This window comes from Stegodyphus dumicola, chromosome 1 (genome assembly GCF_044657685.1).
Source record: "Stegodyphus dumicola isolate Sdum_Otavi_A_Nest chromosome 1, ASM4465768v1".
Lineage (NCBI taxonomy): Eukaryota > Metazoa > Arthropoda > Arachnida > Araneae > Eresidae > Stegodyphus > Stegodyphus dumicola.
Genome location: NC_140768.1, coordinates 199,248,615 through 199,270,974, shown reverse-complemented (window position 1 = coordinate 199,270,974; position 22,360 = coordinate 199,248,615). Strand labels below are relative to the sequence as shown.

Below are 22,360 nucleotides of genomic sequence, written 5' to 3'. Positions count from 1 at the left end.
ACTATTAATTTTCCACAGACAATGTTTGTCCTCCAACAAAAAAGAATCGATTGTCCACAAAGATTACCAGTAGCTGGAGTTGAATCAACAAAGATGATGGGTGCTTCACCTACTTCTTCCCACTCCTCTCGAAATCTACGAGATTTATGACGCTGTAAAGGCACGCAAAACTTTGATTTTTTGTAAGTCTCCAGACGATAGACTTATTGGCAAGGATAAACGGAATTACGACAAGATATAGGAAGGCTCTCAAACCTTTAAGGTTCAACATTTAGTGTAATATTCTTCTTTAATGTATTTGCAGGATGATGTCGGATAATTTTTTAAGTATTCCTAAAGAAATTTAACCTTTTCGCGACGGCGCACCTTTTGTTTAAGACGCTCGTGCGGGACGGAAGAGAATCGAAGGCAGTCACCGTACAGAACGGAGGTTTTGCATCGCTAAGCCTAATTTTATAACAAAAATCAGAAAAACAAAAGTTTCGTTTCGCTTCTAACATCGTAATTTTCGGTATCATTTTAGATTATTACTTGAGCTCTTATATATGTTAAAATTAGCCCTTAAAACATTTTTTTCTTTATTTTACATGAAAATATACTTAAAAAATTGCTTATCTTCTAAAATAATTTTCGGAAGCGCTATTCAAATTATTTCAAAGTTTTAATTGATAAAATCTATCAATAAAGTTTAAAATTAATAAAAAGAACACAATAAAGACTATTTACAGTAAGAAGTAATAAAATTTAAAATGAAAACGAGTGTGGTAAATCTCGAAGCACAGAGAAGTATCACTTTGTAACTCTTAGAAAAAGTATCACTTTTTAGAAAATGAATCAGTACTCTCATTTGCGTTAGTAAATGGTTCACTAACCATACTAGGGTATTCTTCCTCTGATAAATAGCGCCTTCCCGCCATAATAGACTGGAGGTGAGGTTTTCCTAAATAAAAAAAGAAGGAACGGAAATATATCTGAAGGCAATGCGAAACGTAAAAAAACTCCGCACAGTAACCCTAAAAGACCGTACATAGTAGAGGAAAAAAATATAATAAAAAAAAGAACTGGATATAAATCAGATACGAGAATGTTTTCATTAGCACGCAGCGATTTAAAGAGCCCACCTCTGTTTACGCTTTCCCTCCGCCCCCCCCTCGAACACTTGATGAGTAAAATATCAAAGTCAAGCAGAATATATCAAACTCAAGGTCAGGAACCTAAAACTGTGTTCATTTCAAAAGTAATGGACACTGGATGCCATCTAGTGGCCTTCAGAAAAACGTTCCACCTTAAAATGCGTATACACATCACCCGTCCTCTGAATGCGATTTTTACTGATACGTGGATGGGACGCCCGGCTGTAAGAGACATTCTTAGGGAATGCGTATATGGGACGCCCGTCCTGAAAGGGTTAATCTCCATTTTCCCTTCAAGAGTTTGGTTATTTATTATGGCAAAGCTCTTGCCTGTTAACTGCCTTATAGGTAGCTGCATGGAGCACTTCCCAAAGAAAACTAGACCATTGTCGTTTTACAAATAGGGATAGGGTGTAAGTAAACAACAAAATCCCCTTACGAGCACTATGAATTTTTGTGAACCAATCCCTATTCCCCCTCTGACTCACCTGGATGCAAAACGTTATCTTACTTCTTCCCACAACTTCGCATAAAAATGGCCTACATATAAAAATACAGCACAAACAGTATTTGATTTTGTATTCTTATGAAATATATATTTAAATATCCCTAAATAAACATAGGCGATACTCTAAAAATTTTAAGCAATATGAGAGCTACATTTTAAGTATTATCACCACTTTCAGAAATAAATAAGGATTATAACAATTAAGTATCCATAATGTGAAATAAATTAGAAAACTAGACTTTCTGTAAACCAAAATGCTTGTTTAACTCGTAGATTAACTATTTAAACATTATATTATGATGACGAATATAATTTGAAAATATCAAAAACGTAGCTTTCTGCGCAGACAAAAATTCAAAAAAATTCTGCAGTTTACGTGGTATTCTTAATTCGCTATTCTACTAAAAGTTTCAAATGTAAACAAATGGCAGGCTCGTTAGGCCTGGTGCCACTTGAAACTTTTAAATTGTTGATAATTCTACAACCACTGCATGCAGATTAACTAAAGGTATAAATACCTTAACCGGAACATAAGAACAAAATACAGACACTTTTAGAGCAAAAAATGCACAATTTATCAACATATAAGAATAAAAATCTCATCTCAATAAGACGAGTGACAGAATGAAAATATATGTGTATATATTTATATATGTTTGGAGCGGCCGATTGCAACGAAAATTGGAAGTGCACAACCACACGTTACAGCAGTCCTTTATACAAAATTTCAACGTTCTACGACTATTCATTTATGAGTTATGCGAGATTATTCAAACGCATGCACAGACGTTAAAAAAAAATACCTCTTCTGAATCCATTTCACAATCCGTTTTGTAAAAAAGGGATCCTTTATTTGGTCCGTACATGCAGATGTCACGTAAAAAAATCGTTCAAATGGATTCCAGAACGGTCAAAATAGATATTTTCGTTGATATATGATACCCGGAATTTTTCGATATTACAATAATTCCTTTAATTCGGACAAGAGAGTAAAAATAAGCAGTTAACTTTATTTACATGTATTCACATAAATTTAGTTACATTACAACATTTATACTTCTAAAGAAATGCAGTATCTTACAATATGGATGTAATTCTCTAACAAAATTTCATTACTTAATAATAATTTTTCCTTTCAGATTTTGTCTTTTATTTCATTCATTCATACTTCTACGAGAGCGTTAACATCATGAATTGAAATTCAGTTAAAAATAATTCACTAATAATTTTAGATGTGAGTTACTGATATAAAAATACAAATAAAAGTTAGAGATTAATGAAATAAAGAATGAAACGATAAGATAGAAGAGGGTTGGGTTTGCGTTTATTCGATACGGAAAAACATCTAAAGGTCGTCTGCTTAAGAGGAGGGATGCCTTCGTGGAGGACTTTCTAAGATATACTGGCTCGTATACACGTTACAAATGAGGAAAACCACTGAAACGCCAATGCAGCCCAGCGCATTCGCCGAAATTCGAGCCCTTAACCAGAGCTCAGCAAATTTACTGCTTGCCCGCTGATGGGCAGACAGGCGAAGAATACTCCCATCAGGCACGTTGGGCCGAAACTAGATGAACAGTGGGGTTGGTAATCTTTTGCAGGTGATACGGGGAGAAAAAGACTTTTGGACCATTGACACCCTAACCAAAAATTCAATGCGGCCAGCCACTTTTAAAGTCTCATCCACACTGAACACTTCAAATGATCGTTTTACTTTTTAAAGAACAGCTGTCTCAATCGTCACCTAATTCATTTCATTTTTGGTGCATTATAGTGCACAGGTGCAAGACGGGTACAGGCTGAAGCAAAGTTAGTACCAGTGCATCCAAGTAGGCACATTAGGGACCGGCAGCCTAGCTAACTGCTAAGTTCCCGATTTGGGATGGAATAAGGAAGGAGAACACACTAGGGTGTGTCCGGCGGTCTCCTACCCCTCTTTTCATACCATCTTCCTCTCAAGAGAATTTCGGCTCGCGTCTGTTGTAAGTGTTCCCTTGCCGCACAGATACTACACGATTACAAACATCCATGCCTTTTCCGGGATTCGAACTCCGGTATGGCAGTCAGCGACACTAACTCCTAGACCGTATGTGGGGGTATAGGCACAAAATAGTAATTCTTATTCCAGGAACGTTAATATACAGCGTTAACAACATCATTATTATTAGCTTTATTATTAATAGCATAAACAAAACACACACACAAAAAAAAAAAAAAAACAGCCAGTCAATAAACTGAGTGGCTAAGACTGTTGAACACTAGCAGTCCGATCAGGGTTCGATTCTTAGCGAACAGCTTAGCTACCTGGAATCTTCCTCATGCAAAACGTTAAGTATGAGAAATCGTTCCGTAGATAAATCGTGCACGAAGACGTCCGTCAAGCAGATAGCACTCGCGTGCTTTGCTTTATCGTAATCGACAAATCATAAAAAATGATATATTATTCTGATTCACATATTTTGGGGGGAAGGAGGGGGCGTGCCCATGCGTGTGTTTCGGTCGAGATTTTCTATTTAAAAAAAAATTAACATTTTGGAAAAGTCAACTTTTTTAAAATAAAAAACTAGTTTCGTAGACTAACAAAGAAAATCTGAGATAAGAGCAGGGTTTTCATCTCATAAGCAATCATATCTCATAGTTTGCAATCATGGATATAACGAAATCCTTTTTGTTTCCTTCCTGTTTGTGACCTTCACGCGATAGAAGGCTTCAAAAGTGATAGAGAGAAAATTAGCGGATAGAGTGTTTCTGCTCGACTTTTTTTGCCTAAAATGATTTTTGAAAGACAGACAATAAGATCTTATTTACAGCCAACACTTTCGTACGCTCTTCTCTAAAAGTGCTATGAATTTCCTTTTTTATCTCTATGGCTCCTTAGAATTTTTCTTTTCTAAATTCAATTTTCTACCAAAGGGAATATATTTGAAGTTTATTAAATCTAAAATTCTCTTTCAGTGTTATTCCTTCTATTTCGAGGGAACTCCAAAGTCCTGAAAGAAGTTTTTGCCAATCTACGAGATAAAAATCTCTAGTTTTTTTCTATATTAAAAAAATGCACTGGTTATTAATGTAAAACAAAGCAAGACATCTAAAAATAACATTTACTAAATAATAATTTGCATCACGTTCCATTAATGTTTATATTATTGTATAAAGAAAGCTGTTCCTGACGCCGCATATTATGTATATTTTATGGGAATTTTTCTCTATTTCTTTTACTGCATAATACTTTCTGTATTCAAGATAAACACTCATGATAATGAGAGAATTCTGGAACAACATACAGACTCAAAATGTCTGTGCGTTGCTATCTTCTTTTAATTTAAATGTTTCAATATAATAATCAACAGAAGACCAAAATCGCCTAGAGCTATGGGTAATCGTCTTAGTAAGGGGTCATTTATTTCTTGCAATATTTTGACAGAGTTTGATTCTAATCTTTCGAAATTCCAAAAACAAATGCATAAGCAAGCACAATAACTTTTAAACAGAAACATATTTTATATGAATTAATTCCCAGACATCTTTTGCTAACAAGACTGTCGTCGAATGAGGCATTTAGGTTAATGAATTTAGGATAAAAGTGCAGAGTTAAGTACAGCTCTGGCTTTGTTACTCGTATTCGCGACTTTTTAGCGTCTAATCATGGTAATAAACCTTACCAAATTTCCCCTAGAAATGACTGAGCTTTAATGAGGTTCTCTAAGGCTGCCGAATGACCATTTTCTACTCCATTTTATGCTAATAAATTCCTACATCAAGATGACAGGTTTGAAGCATTCATTTGTAACTACATATCTGAAATTATGCACTTGGCTTACCAACTGGAAAAAGAGTTTTTCTTGTTTTAATTGCCATAGATAATTCAACAGGGCAGGTCAGATGACCATGACTAACGTTAAAATCGCTCTTGAAATTTACCTCTAAAAATACACAACTGAAGCCTTACGCACAACCCAAAAGCAATGCTTTGTAAAAAATTATGTTTAACGCTAAAGCAACGCCTGTTCTCAGGATGTTTTTACAGACACAGTTTTTCTTTAGGGGGGAGGGAATAATAATAATAATATGAAAGCGAAAACGTTTACCAGAACACCGAGAAATAACACTAACTGTTAGTCTTCACCTCGACGTGAGAATCTTTTGGTGTAAAATAAGCTGTATTAAGAGCTTTGAGACGTTTTGAAAAGAAGTGAACGAAAAGAACAAGTTAAAAAATGCGTTCAAGCCCAATATTTAGCAGCAACTCCAACAGTGCGCACACAGAACTCAAACTTAACACTAAGGTGTGGTGTATTTAATTACGGCAAAGCACACTAGGGCTATCTGCCTAAGGGGAGGGATGCCTTTCGTGGAGGACTTTCTAAGGGAAACTGGCTCGTATACACGTTACGCATGGGGAAAACCACGAAAACACCCATGCAGCCAGCCCGTTCGCGGGATTCGAACCTCGGACCGAACTACCAGTGTTCAGCGACGATAAAAATACATAGAAAAGGAGTGTCCGCCCCCCCCCTTAAAAATGTAGAAGCCTAGCTATTTTAAAGCGCATTTAAGTAGCTCATCTTCGAGGCCGACCCTGAAACTGTGGTCTACACCGAAAGATCCCAGAAGACATTTTCGTCCTGCTTTTCATAGGTAAACAAGAGAAAAATAGAACTCATCTGTGGATTTAAATCTTTAAAATAAAAATGCAGTATTAGCTCTCCATACGGGTATTGGGGGGGGCGAAACAAACCTACGCTGAGAAGCGGAAAAAAAAAAAAAAAAAAAAAAAAAAAAAAAAAAAAGAGGGAGCAAAGAAAAGAAAAATTCCAAATGCAGTACACTTCAACTTAAAGCTACTTTGACTTAATTCAATCCGTATTTTTGTGCCCAAGGAATATTGCACAGAATCGACAGCATTTCTCCCGGCATACGATCGATAGGACAGTTCAATAACCGGTTTTGATTAATTGATGTCGATTTTATGCTCACGCCGATCCTATGCCAGTCTCCATCCAACGCAGACAGCATTAAAAGCATAATTTAAACAAATTCTTCCTTAATTGCTTGCTTTTACTAATCATAAGCCTATCCATGTCAATTTATGTGTCTATTTTACCTTGTGCCGATCCTATGCGCAGCCCTATTTGGTATATTAATTTAGCTATGCTGACTGCCGTAACGCTGTTCCAGAATATGAAGCCCAGAAAAGGTTTGAATGTTTGTATACGTGTAGGGTATGGGTGCTGAGGGACACCTAAAACTACTGACGAGCCGAAAGTGGTTTGGTGGTAGAGGCAGATGGGTGACAGATTCTCGGATACGTCCTGAAGGTTCCTCTATCAAAATTAGGACGGAAGTCTACAATAAATACTATACCTATAGAAATACTGGTGAAATGTTGTACCTCACCCTTTTCTTCCTGTCTTATCGACCTAACGCACTGTCGATCCATCACACCTTTATGCTAGTGGCAAAATATGGAGTAATCCTCTTACTCATTATTAAATCATTACGAGAATATTTCCTATCAAGTGGATCGTATACCGGTAACCGGTAATCTTATGCAAGTGCTGATCTTGCGTCGGTGTTGATTTTGGAAGTCGATATTAAGCAGTGTCGATCCAGTAAATATATGGGAACTCTGTCTGTCCCAGCCTTAAACAAAATCGATATTTGTGCAGTTATAGGAGGAACTCTAGAGGAAGGAACCTAGTTCGATTTTTCATGCAAATCCGAAACAAAAATTCACGAGATCATCTGCAATTATGCAACCAAAATGCTATTAAGAAACTTATGCAACCAAAACGCTATTATGAAACTTAAAAAAAAAAAAAAAAAAAAAAAAAAAAAAAAAAATTATCCTTCCTACGGCAGAGGTGAATATAACGATTTTGAAGCTAAAATTTCCATTTTATAACACGATGATAAAAATGAGTAACAACCATCAAGCAAGGAATAAAATCCATTCTAAACATCTAAAGAAATTGCCAAAATGAAATATGAGATACCTAAATTTTAGTATAATATTCTATCACCTGCATTCCAGTAAATACATATTCAGCAAACAGAAAAAGGAAAATCCAATTATCTACATATCAGATGGAAAGTTTCAAGAATTCTAGTTTCTCCCCATTATGCACCTTTTATCACCTGGTATCGTAACTACAGAAATTGTTTCTCGTATGCGCTGCAGGCATCCTATCATACTGCCTATCAGAAAAAAAAAAAAAAAAAAAATTAATTTTAATTCGACATTTTATTCTTACTAAATGCGTACCGCTTCTACACCATGGAAAGATCGTTAAGTCGAAACGTCATAAACTGGTGACAATTTGGTGCTATTGGTTCAAAGAAAAAATTCTTTACAACCATAAGTGTATCAGCCTTCTATTAATATACACAAGATGATACAAAAATAATAACTGAGGCAATTACGTGCAGCATCTGAAAATAATCCATTCTAGATTCGAAGAATAAGAGCTTTCGAAAGCTTGCGACGAACTTATTTACTTCTGAAGAAAGCATTCCTTCTTAAGAGAGGCGTGAATGCGGGGGGGGGGATGAATTTATAATAACCGTGTTCGATGTTCTTCACTCAGCATGACTGGAAAACAGACAATTATGAGTAATGAGGTCTGGTCCCGGACGTCATTAGAGAAATGAAATTATCCAAATACTATGGGGAAAAAAAAAAAAAAAAAAGAAAGACAGACAGAGGGAAGCGCTTCGAAAACCCGTGCGTCCCTCCCACTCTCATCCTACGGCTTATCTAAACTTGGAATTTTGAAGGCGGGGAAACAATGGTTCGAGATTTTGAGATGAAGCATTCTTGCGAAATGCTATCAAACGCCCAAGATTCAAAGATTTTTTGCTGTCCCACATAAATACAATTAACTCTATGCATCTCTCCCGCCCAGTCCTCAAGATGTGCGTACAGTACTAATTATAATTAGCGTTGCAGAAAAATGACCAACCACAGTTTCAGATGATTTTAGCCTTCTATAGAAACGGTCGCTCAGGGAGCTTAACTAATAGCAGAAAGGACGGTAGACTGAACGGAAAGGGACAGCAAATTCGGCGCCGGGCTCAACGTGTTAATTCAAATTCCTTTCCCGTCAAACTGTCTTGAATATAACGGTTCATCTTAGCTATACAACTTATATCTATCACATGAATACAGAACTTAAAGCAACTAAATTAACACTAACTTCATTTGAACCACTGTTTGTTATTGAACTTAATGTGTTTAATTAAAATAATGTGCGTGTGTGTGTGTGTGTGTGTAATTATGGCAAAGCCACGAGGGCTATCTGCCTAAGGGGAGGGATGCCTTCGTGGAGGACTTTCTAAGGGAAACTGGCTCGTATACACGTTACACATGGGGAAAACCACGAAAACGCCCATGCAGCCAGCCCATTCGCAGGATTCGAACCTCGGACCGAACTACCAGTGTTCAGCGACTTTACCGCTCGGCCGCTGGTGGGCCCTAAAATAATGTGCAACACAAAGCTTAGAGATTTTGTGTTATCTGTTCTGTTATCTGTGTGTGTTTTGTGTTATTAATCCAACAGATGTTATGTGCATTCAACATCTAATGCACATAACATCTGTTGGACTAAAGCCGCTATTAATTTACAGCTTTAAATAATCAATGAATTACGCACACGTATACCTCTTAAACCTACACTTACCCCCAAAAAAGTGGTTCTCGGAATAACAGTCAATTAACAAAGCAGAACTTGCTCCCAAGTGACTAACCACAACATCTACTGTAGTTAAAACACTGTATATTTTAAACGTTACTCTTACATAACTGATATCTGAATATACTTCTGAATTGGACGAATGACTATCCACATTATCAGCACATGGAAAAGCTTCAAATATAAATGATTATTGCCATACTTCACCTGAAACAAATGGACTTGTTGAAAGTCGGTGAAATCTGCAGATTAACCTTGACGTGTGTTAAGGTTTCTCTCCATTTTGACGAAGAAATTCTCGCATTTCTTAGAAAATTACCATTTCGCTGTAGAATAAACTAGCAGTCTATTTCCTTTAGGTTCACGGAGGAAGGAAGAATTCTCTATTGCTACCTCCAATATTTAGGCTAGAGTATGTGCGATTTGAAAATATTTCAAGAGTAGAACAAAGAGTCTGAGGAAGAACTGTTCCAGGAAAATAAAATTACAGAATATTTGACATTTTATAGAGATCCATATTGTTCGCTCTTGTAATAAAAATCAATCCACCCTCTGCTTATCTACATTGTCACTGACGAGTTAATATGTACCAAAGTGTTACTATATTTAGTAGAGCTTTCGGGACTTTCTTCTAAGACGCAACTCGAAAACGAGGAAAAACAAATGCTATTAATACTAATATAATACTAATAATAACAAATACTAATATAAGCGTGGCAGGGCCATTTCCGGCGTGTGGTAGGAACAAAAGAGAAAAGACAGAAAACGAGCAATTGTCAGAATTGTCTCCCAAGGCCTGCCACAATACATCCACAAGGTTTTCCAAAATGACATCAATGTCAACCTCACGCATCATTTCCTCACCCACGATTGCCCGCTACTTTTCGTTTTGCATGCCAAGATAACACGACACGATAAACTAACAAATGGATCATTCAGACACTTATCACGGAAGGATCCAGTGTTTGAGAAGACAGGAGTACTTGTGGGAAGAGATAAAACTAAATCTCTTTAATCTCGTGGTGATATGCATATTACGATCAATCTAGCAGACACTTGTCTTTCAACAGATGCCTTCAAAGAATAACAAAAATAGCACCTCTATTTGTTACATTAAATCAACGGTCTTGGGCACTTTTTCTGAGGGCAGGATTGGCCCAGTGAGCATTTTTTTTCATATAAGTTAAATAAAAATTATTGTATTTTCCTTTATATTGATTTTCTTCCACGTATAAAGGGCGACTTTTTAAATAAAATACTATTATTTTAAGCTTTTCTCACGGTTATTGATAGTCAGTTATTTTCGGTGTAGTCATTCTTAACTGTCTAATATAACAAAAAATTTTTTAAATAAAATTAAAAAAACAGACTTATATCACACTGTACAGTTCTTTCATTAAAAACTATTAATTATTAAACCAAAGCAATTTAATGTAAGTAAATGTAACATCTCAAGCTGGATGAAGAATTAAGGACAATTACAACAGTCTGATTCAAAGTAAATTCATAAATTCATACACAAAAATATACTGATTATTACAAAGACCAACACTAACTTTCTAACCAAATTTGCAAAATACAAAAGTTGTTTATATAATTTTATAAACAATCTGACGGAGAATTTATAACCATTCTGAATGGCTACCCGTTGATTCTAAATTATTTTGATCTTCTGTACAGTCGTTACGTTCAACACTGATATTAAGTATATTTTAGTATTTCTAAATATAAAATAAGTAGTTTTACAAAGAATGAGCTACCTTACAAAAAAAAAAAAAAAAAAAAAGATTATGAAACACGTAATTTTATTTAAAACATTATTCTTATTGCAGAAAATCCATTCTAAAAATATATGAACGGCACTTTAAAAAAAAATGGATTTTCTGCACATCTTCATCATCTGAGGTTCTTCTATGACCCCCCCCCCCAAAAAAAAATATCTCAGTATATAGTATGCAAAGAGATGTTTCGCCAACTTAATACCATGTAAGAATTTAAACCAAAAGCTGCTTAGTCATTTTATAAACTCTGTTACATTTCTGTTAGTCATGAATTTTGATAATAATTTTATAAGAACATATAAAAACAGCAGACTAATCAAACAAGTCGTATTCTTCGCTCAGGAAGGGAAGTTGTACCTTCAAATCGAGTCCAGTCATGGCTTGCTTCTCAATCCTTGATAGCAGTGTTTTTTAAAAGACTGGATCTATCAGTTATATACACGACTGATTCGAAAGCGATTGATACTACGGTTCTCCGCGATAGGGAGAAGATATGGCGGGGGAAGAAGCTAAATTAGGAAAAAATAAAAGATATGGAAGGATTGTTTTGCTCAAAACAACACTGCGACGAATACTGGATTACAACTTGCTGATTATATTTTTATATTTCATTTAGCAACACAGAAAAATATTTAAAATTACCGTTCCAAATGATCTGAAAAATATTGCAAAGCTTACTCAAGGGTTATACTTCAAAGGTTAAAAAAAGTTTCAATAAGGCTTGTAGAGACATTAGGTTATTTCGAAGACGGAGATGTGAACAATGAGCAAAGCCTTCGCCGATAATCGAACCGCGGGCTTCAGGAATACGCGCCCAGCGTGCAGAGCACCACACTACGAAGACGGCATGCAGACCACTACACCACGAAGGCGGGAGAAATACCTTATATACTTCCCCTTTTAACGGGCAACTGGGGTTTTAAGGGACCCAATTGCCAAATCCTGGGTGTGGAGAATCATCATCCACCACCCTTTGAGTTCGGGCGCCACTGTATAGACATTAGGTTATTTCGAAGCCGGAGATGTGAAAAAATGAGTAACGCCTTCGCCGGGAGTCGAACCGCAGATATCTGGAATACGCGCCCAGCGTGCAGACCGCCACACCACGAAGGCATGCTAAGAAGGCAGGAGAAATACCTCATAGGCTTTCTAGACTAGAGCTCCTATAATCACAAATTTGATGAATACAGGAAAAGATATATTTACGCCACTGCGAATGCATCAACTTCTATTACACAAAAACATGAAGTTTCTCAGAAAAAGTGCTTTACTTAATCTTTATTTAGGCGAAAAGCTTTTTATTATTTTTAAGATAATTTTTAATTATTATCCCTTCATACAGGTGAATTTAATAATTTACTGTGGTGGAATGAAAGATACTAGTAAAAGAGATATAAATGTCAGTGCATTAAAAAACAGTATTTTACATTAAATAGAGAGCACGATAATAATAACTAAATTATATTTACATATTATTCACACATATTTTGCTTTTTTGAGGAAAATTTTTTTTCTCTAGAAGAAATCGCATATAACTTTCCCTGCATTCAAAATTATAAAAATTATTAAAATATTCGCTTCCTTTAAAAAATTTGAGTCTAAAACAGATTTATTTACTCGATTTAGACTTTATTACGCGGAAACAGCATTAGCGAAATCCTTTACTACTCCGATCTCTGCAAAACAAACTTCTTGTAACAAAACAGTGGTACTTGGTATGCAAACAGTCGGAACAAGTGCTTTCAAAACATATGCGCCGAGCTGTCATTTGTCACAATCTGCATTCTCGCAGAAACATAACACCCACTTCGAAAGATCCCCCCCCACACACACACACACCGATGGTGGAAATAAAAACATAAGACTCAAGGACTTAATTTCCAACTACTATAAAAAATGAACTAAAAAATTACTCTTTTCAGAGCATTACGAAAGCTGACACATTTAGTCCAGTTTTATGCTAGCATTCTCCAATAATTTATGCGTGGCACAACTGATAGAAGGAATATTACGCGTTTCAAATACTTTGCATTTGTTTAATATTAAAACAAAAGAATTCCTAATTCTCCGGAGTTCGAATAAGCGGGCCTTACCACATTATTATTCCGCATTATCCACATTATAAACAATTTTTCTTAAATTAATAAAAGTTTACAGTAAATGAAATCCGAACAAAGAACAGAATAATTAATTTTAACGATAATCATAAGCTGGTCTTATTAACCACGATAATGCCCTAGCAAATTATGCGGATAAACCAAGCACAAATTGCATTTATGGATGAATATTAGCGTAACACACTCAACCTCTCGTAGATTAGTTCATTGTCATGTTACAAACACAGTATTAAAACGCTTATACAGTCAGCCCGTTGACTCAGAATCAAGCCCTGGTTGAATTAAAGTGCTGACTCGTCTGCTGACGAGCGACGGAAAGGTATCAGAGCTCCCTATAGCAACAATATTTAATCTATAATTATCGGAGCATCTTTTCTCAGAATCTACAGTGCAGGCCATCCAAAAGAAACACGAAGAACGGCAAAAGATATCAAAGTCAAATTTATTTGACAGATTATCAATGTCAATCGACTTGAAATACAGCCTTGAGGATGAGGAAGACTAGAAAATCAGTAATGAGTGTTGCCTCCACGTTTGTCAATAACCACCGCGAGATTGAAAGAGGCTATGGATGTGTTCTTGGCGGATAGGCATCTCATATTGCCTCCACACGTAGCCGAAGTTCATCTGGTGCGGCATGCAGGGCTAGCCGTTCTCGAATCATATCCAGACATGTTCAATGGAGGATAGACCTGAAGAACGATCAGGCCACGGTAACAATCCAATACGTTGGCCTAAAAGAAAGCTTCAAGATTCAGTGCAATGTGTAATCGAGCACTGTTCTGCTGAAAGGTGGCCGCCCTAGAGAAAAAGAACAGGTCGCAAGAACTCAGATGCAACGTTGGCTGTTAAGTCGCATATGTGGAAGGTGATGTTTGTGACCACCATCAATCTATCTCGATGGTGACCCCATGATGTTCGGGCGCGCTGAAATCTTAATCAGGTGCATATTCCATCGTGGTAATGCAAATTTCATACTGTTTGGATGCTTCCTTCATGGTGCTGCCTTGAAGATTGGGTGGCCAGCACTTAATTAAAAATGCATACTCTTTTTTTTAATTAAGAACTCCTTAATGTTATACTGAAATAAACTTTTTACAAAATTTCAACTCTACAAATTTTACAAAAATATTTCATACAGCACTTGTATAAAAATAGGCTTTATTTACGTAATTTCATTTATATAACAAAAAATTAATAAATAAAGTACTTAATATTTATTTCAGCTAATATTAGGATACAAACAGAATGCGTCATGCAGATTTTATAAAAATGTGAGGTATAGTTCCTGAGGAAAGGAATATCTTACTAGGTAAGATACGCCATTAAAAATCATACTTTGGGGGAGAAAGATATTTTCGTCCCTTTAGTGAATGGAACCCAATATTGATTTGACATTGCTAACTTCAGTACATATGAAAATGCGATTTAAAAACATAATAATCTCAAACTGACTTGACTCTGGAGTTCCGACTCCTCTTAAACTCTGAATGCCACTCTTGTATCGCTCCATAAGCGGATTAGCTGTATAACGAATCACATGATAATAGGATTAAGCTGTAATTATCACTACATAAGCCAATTGTGTTGCCTCGAATTCGAAGAACATCCAACACATGTTGACCGAAAAATAATGATACAAGAATAATCACTGAATGACAGAGGGCAAACGAACGAATCAAATCACAAGCGATTCAAAGACATTAAAGCACACCATCAATTACCAATCCGATCATTAAACGACTGCGACGAGAGGTCCGTAACTACAAATCCTTTCTTCCTAAATCAAAATACTCGTAGCCCATAAGTTTCAAATCAATCACTTCTCCAGGAATTACGTACTTAAGCTTAGGCGTTTAGCGTGAATTGCTAACGATACGCTACACGAGCTCGATGCTATAGATGGGCCGATAAGAGTCATCTTCGCCTCTAATTAATGCGGATTGCAGTATGATCCATCTAAACTAGATCGGATAGGATGTCAGAGGGATTTCATAGATATTCCATAATATGAGGAAATACAAACACACACATACATACCTACAATAACATTGAAAATATGAAAGAAAGCTGTTGAATTAAAAAATTTTTTTTGCTACGTTCCTTTCCCGTCTTAAAACTACTAATATATGAATCTAAAGTGCTTCATCCGAAAGTTAATCTGCATCATGCCATTACGTAACAGTAGCATTGCGGATATTTTTATCCAATCACAGTTCAAAATTTAAACAAAGAGCTAAGTCTACAAACACCGCTGTTACTAACTGCACAGTTCTTTTTACTATTTCGTTTGCTACTACTTGGGGCTGTCGCTTACTCCTCCTGAAAATGCAAGCTGCACAATATCGTTTGAAAATGCAAGCTCCATAAAATTGTGGGGTGCACAGTGCAATCAAAAATGATGACGTGTGAATCTATTTTAAGGTAGTCATTTTATCCGTGGCCCTATCCGGGAAATTATCTCCCCTCAAATCAACTAAAAAAGATTTTAAAATATGTAAATAAATGAAAATGAAACAATAAGTACAATAAAAAAGTTATTTAAATTATAAATAATCCGTACAAATGATGAAATGTATATTGAAACAGATTGAACTTTTTAAGTAGTTTGTTGTCCTTTGAACTCTTCGAAAGTATTGCACTAGAAATAGCACTTACTTATAACCACTGACCTCACAGTACCAATGTTCAACTGTGAATTTTCTGCTGTCCACAAATAATTCATAACAGAAAACACCCTTTCAGTACGCTGCATTGATGCACACAAGGAATATGATTTTCATTAAAATACGAGGGTTGGAACTTTAATAGTGGCAACTATTTATTTACAAGGAATACAAAAGTGATTCATGTCACCATGTTTTACAGTCCTTCAATATAGTCGCCAGCATTGTATACAACCCGTTTCCAACGATGTGGAAGTCGCAGAATACCTGTAGCAGCGCCTGTTTTGTTGATAGTTTGAATGGACTGGTCTACTGCCTCAAGAATCTCAGGGACAGTTTGGAAGCGAGTGACACGAAGTGGTTCCTTCATCTTAGAAGTTAAGTCATAGTCACAATGGCTTAGATCTGGGGAGTATGGTGGATGGTAAAGCACTTCCCAGCCCCATCGCTTGAACAACTCAGTCACAGCTTGCGCTGCATGCGGCCGAGCATTGTCATGCAAAATGAGAGGAGCGTTCTGCAGAAAGTGTCGCCGTTTTTTTCTCAAAGCTGGTCGGAGATTTTGCTCCAAAAATTAGCATTAATACTGCGCAGTGACGGTCTGCTGTGGGGGAACGGTATGCGTTAGGATAACACCATCACAGTCGTACACGAGAACCACCATAACTTTCACATTGCTGGTGTTCACTTCCACGCCTGTCGAATTAATTTCTACCTTTTCGTTGCCCTGCGTTGGCAACACGCTTTTGAGATTTGTCGTTCGTAGGATTCGGTCGCTAAAAGCGTAGCTGGCCTGTAACAGTTATAATTATTATTTTATGCTTATCTGTACTCCTGAATTATTACTAAATGTTTACGTGTGAATGTTCTATTATTAAATGCATTCAGTTTGGTTTAAATAGACGTGAGTGACTGAATTTATTAAGTAAGTATGTTTAAAGTAGAAACTGCGTCATCCATGTCGGCGCCATTCTAATACGAGGTACGTAAACATCATTTGGAGGCACGCCGACAAGATCAGATCAAGAATTCGTCAGCAGTTCAAGTACAGATAAGTGATTATTTTTTAGTTCGATTTACATCTAAATTTGATTCTTGAAGTTTTATATCTATTTTGTATTGATTTTGATTTTGAACTTGAATACTTCGATTACTTATTATGGATCAAGCTACTGTCATTAGATTGCGTGGTAGGGCAAAAGCGGCCTTCACAAGGCTTCAGAATACTATTTCTTCCGATTTATCTAAAAATGAAGTAATTTTGCATCTGGAGCGCTTAGAAAGGATTTATTCAGATTTTGATAAATTTGATGCCCAATTACTAGAAGAACAGTCAGAAATTGAAGATTTTGAATCGAAGTATTTTAGTTTGAAACTTCAGTATCAAAATTTATTAGATGTATTAAATGTGGCTAATGTGCCAAATGTTACAGGAAATTCTAATATTAGTAACTTTAAGTTACCTAAGTTGAATATTCCTATTTTTTCGGGTAACTTTAATGACTGGATGAATTTTAAAGATTTGTTTGTTGCAACAGTGCATAATACTTCTTTATCGAATATACAGAAATTTCAGTATTTAATCGGATCACTTGCTGATGAACCAGCTTCTATAATTAAACATATTCCGTTATCAAATCATTCTTATGAATGTTATGTTAAGTTTCGGTCACGGCACCAATGTTATGAAGAAAATACCGTGAAAATTCAAACACAAAAAAAAAAAATTGACTTATCTGCTCTTGACACCAATGTTATATCTTAAATTTCGATATGTTAAATGTTAAATATGAAACTACTTGCCGTGAAAAGGTTTCTACTTCCTCTTAGGGAGGAAAACTAAACTCTTAAGAATTTGCCAACTAACAAAATTTTAGTGATCGTATAGTGAAACGTGTACAGCATTTTTGCGTTGTGAAAAAAATGCATCCTGGGACCGCGCCGTGAGAGGATCGAAAACATAAGAAAAACATATACAAGAAATATAGGAAAAAACATATTAAATATATAAAGAAAACATACTGTAAGAGGTTCCAGATTAAATATCAGTTTATTCAATTACATCACAATAAGAAAAATCTTAACCTCATCTGAGAGTCTTTTCATTTAAATTCATGAAAAAAACTTAAGGTTTGTCTGGTAAATTAAAAGAAAGGAAAGGGAAACAATTTAAGGCCTGAGAGTTAAACTGTAGATTCGACATTGTTTTTACTGCTAAGGACGTTTTTGAAAAACTTGCCTAAAGTTCAAACACACCAAAAAAAAAAAAAAATAATAAAACTTATCTTGAGTGGACATCTTGTATCTTAATAAGCGTTGACGTCGGCCGGGCTCATCTTTACACTGGTTCTCATGATGTCGACGCCACTTCACCACTGTAGAACAGAAACAGGAGCACTGCTGCCCAGGACGGCTATCCGCTTGGTCCTGAAAGTCCTCAGTCAACCGCAGGTAACTCGTTCAAATTTCGCCTCTTTACCAGCACGCCGCAAGGAAGAGAGTTTTCAGCTTCAGGCCAGAAACGTTTTTTTTTTTTAGGCAATTACGGCTCGCCTGTTCTTACTCATCCCAAGAGCAAGCTTCACGAGTACCGTCTCAAGTAAGTTCCACCCGCCAGTCAGCAAGAGAGAGTCGCCTCTTAACCCAAAACGCGGCCGGGGAGCATATTTGCCGCTCCCCGCCGGAAAACATCTCTCGTAGTGAACTACATATTGTCGATCTCTTTCCAGCCGGTTTTCAAGAGCAACGTCCACAAGTCCAGCAAGCCCGAAAGTCCGAGTGTCAGTCGGTCCAAGAAGTGAGTGTGTCAAGAGTAAGTGTGTATCCAACTCGAATTTCCTTCGTCTCCTTCACAAAACGGGCTCCCACTATGGCTTCACTTATCGCCCCCTTAATTATGGCAAAATCTTCGTTTTCAACTCCAGAATGCGGCAATAAGGGTGATCGCGCATGCGCGCCCTTCTTCACTTAGCCAACAACCGGACCCTCAATCGCCAAAAAAACCTGAATGACTTACATTGAAAGACAAGTAGCAACCTTTGACCTTTCTGTCACGTACTTTCCTCTCTTAAGGTCAACTAACAATGAAAATTCTTTCTCGAACATTCTAAAGGACAAAGCGCGCGAAATCATGACTAGGCAAAAAATTGCCTCCCTTTCCTTGCTTCTTTCACAATGAATAAAAGTTTGTACAAGATTTGCAAATAAAAGAAAATAAATAATATTCATTTAAACTAAATAATATTTCCAGAAGCATCTGTTTTTCCCCAAAATTAAAGCCTTAAAATAAATAATTCATAATCAAATAAAAATTAAGATTTCCATAAATCATAAAATCATTCACATAGTTTTTATAACGCTATCAGATAATTTCTCTACATAACATGAAGAAGCATGGGCAAAATTGCTCGCTAGGTACAATAAAAAGAAACAAATCGTACAATCGTTAATTAAAACATTTATGGATCAAAAATGTATTTCACAGGTTGATCGTTAATTTATGTTAATAATGTTAATTTACGGCAATTAGCTGATACTTCCGATGAAGTTATCAGAGGTTTAAAAGCTCATGGTGACAAAGCAACTTCTAGGGATCCATGGTTAATATTTATGTTGCTTCAAGAGGTAGATTCAGAAACTCGAAAGTTATGGGCACAGAAAACAGCGGAAGATGATTTTCCTACATTGGAATCATTTTTTTAATTTTTAAATTTAAGGTGTTCTTCTCTCGAAATTATCATAAATAAAGAAGCGGAAGCTAAAGTTGTTGATAAAAGTAGTAATGTTAGTTCTAAAACATTACAGAATTCTAAATTTAGTAATACTAAATGTTCGAAATGTAACGGACTTCATGCGTTATATAAATGCGTTAAATTTAAGAATTTGGATGTTACTGCTAGAAAGAACTTTGTGAAAAAACGAGGATTATGTTTTTTATGTTTAAATTCACATCTAATCAAAAACTGTAATTCACAGTTAAAGTGTAATTTGTGTAATTCAAAAACACATAATAGTTTGTTGCATGAAGATATTAAAGCTAACAACGTACAGCTTTTAACAGCGCCAAATAAAAACGAAAGCACTTCAGAGAGAATTTCGAATGAATCATGCGAGGGTCAATGTCAGGTAGTTGTCAGTAATACGATTCAAAATTGCAACTCGGCGATTTTGCCTACAGTTCTCGCACTCGCATTTTCATCCAGTGGCGAAACTATCGAAATTAAATTATTATTGGATTCCGGAAGTGAAAGTTCGTTTATTTCTGAACGAGCTGTTCGAAGATTAGGATTAAAAAGAACAAATCAAAGGTTACTTTTGCGTGGAATTGGCGGAGTGCCAGCGTCCAAAACTCGTGGTTCTGTTGATTTTAAAGTTCGGTCAAAGTTAAATAATCAAGTAATTGATGTTAACGCATACATTTTGGATAGGTTAACTTTGCCATTGCCGGAACAAGTGATTAATGTAAAGCATATAGAATACATTAAATCTATTCCGTTAGCGGATCCGAATTTTGCTCAACCCAAAGAAATTGATTTGATTTTAGGAGCTGATTATTTTTTCTCCGTTTTAAGATGTGGCCAAATATATGGTTTGAAAAATGAGCCTGTAGCTCAAAATACAATTTTCGGTTGGGTGATTGCTGGGAAGGTCGGAAATAATATGGAAGGCTCAAAAACAGCAAATGCACACACATTTATAAAATGGAACTGCAGTTAGAAGATAATATAAATATTGATTACGAACTTAAACGTTTCTGGGAAATGGAGGATATTGTCGATGTTGGGAAGAAGGAATTTCTGACATCTGAGGAACAATTTTGTGAATCATATTTTCAAAACACTCATGCTGTTAATTCAGATGGGCGATTTGTTGTAAAACTTCCATTTTATAAATCGCATTTGAAGTTAGGTGATTCAAACCGGCAGCAATTTCTAGGTTGCGTTTCATGGAACGAAAATTCAAAGATAATCCGGAATTTGAAAAACAGTATAAAGATTTCATACGTGAATATGAACAGTTAGGACATATGACTGGGATTAATGATGATTTATCTAACAGATCGGATACAGAAAAGTTTTATCTTCCTCATCATGCGGTAATTAAACCTTCTAGCACAACGACAAAATTAAGAGTAGTTTTTGATGCATCCTGCAAATTTGAAAATGGTATATCATTGAATTCTCTTTTAGGGGTAGGTCCGAAATTACAAAGAGATATTTTTGAGATTTTGATTAATTTTCGATTTCCTAAAATTGTTTTCACAGCCGATGTGGAGAAGATGTATCGTCAGGTGATGGTAGCTCCTGAAGATCAGAATTATCAATTGATACTTTGGCGATACAATTCCAGTGATGAAATGCGCACGTACAAGTTGAAAACAGTTACTTATGATCTTTCCTCTGCTTCATTTTTAGCAACTCGATGTCTGAAGCAGGCTTTAGAGTCTAAAGAGGAATCAGATGTATCTTGTATACTGCAAGAGGATATGTATATGGACGACTTACTGTCGGGTGCAAATACAGTTGATGATGCAGTATTTGTCAGCAAGAAAATATCTTCAATTTTACATGCACGTGGTTTTGATTTGAGGAAGTGGAATTCAAATTCTGTAGAACTCTTAACTTAATTAAAGAACATTGTTCATTGAATTCTGATTTTAAGATATCTCCTAATTCGAGTTCGAAAGTCTTAGGACTTTTTTGGAATTCAACTACTGATACCTTCAGTTTTAAAGCTACACTACACATCAACGCACCTATAACAAAAAGACGCATATTAGCAAAATCTGCTCGCATTTTCGATCCTTTAGGTCTCTTATCTCCTTGCACTATACTGATTAAAATATTCTATCAAAAACTATGGTTAGTTAAAGGCGACTGGGATTCAGTTGTTCCCCAGCATATCTTAGATGATTGGTTTAAATTTCAAGAGACATTCAGTCAAATCAATAATTGTGAAATTCCGAGATGTGTCATACTTACAATGGACAGTGTTATCCAACTACATGGATTTTCTGATGCATCTTCGCAGGCTTATGCAGCAACCATTTACTGTCGCCAAAAATGCAATGGTACGGTTAAGGTTAATCTTTTGGTATCAAAGACTAAAGTCGTGCCTATAAAGCAAGTATCCATTCCTTGATTAGAACTTTGTGCAGCGTATTTGTTGACCAGATTAATGCGATCTCTATTGAACATTTTAAAGAAGTTTGATTTTGAAATCTTTGCGTGGATGGATTCCAAGGTAGATCTGTCTTGGCTATCAACTCATCCACGTAAGTGGAAAACTTTTGTGGCAAACAGAACATCTCAAATCATAGAAGTGATACCTATTAAACATTGGAATCATGTTCCCTCTAAACAGAATCCTGCAGACATTGCTTCTCGTGGTATTGAGAACCTCAACTCCTACCAAATTGTACTTTGTGGTGGAATGGTCCACCATGGTTCCGTCAGGAAGAGGAA

At 36.0% G+C, this 22,360-nt stretch overlaps 1 protein-coding gene across 1 annotated transcript in view; it reads right to left on the bottom strand.

Moving 5' to 3' along the window:
* Positions 1 to 22,360, bottom strand: part of LOC118193024 (uncharacterized) — a 233,779-nt gene that overhangs the window by 172,268 nt on the left and 39,151 nt on the right. The window lies entirely within an intron of this gene.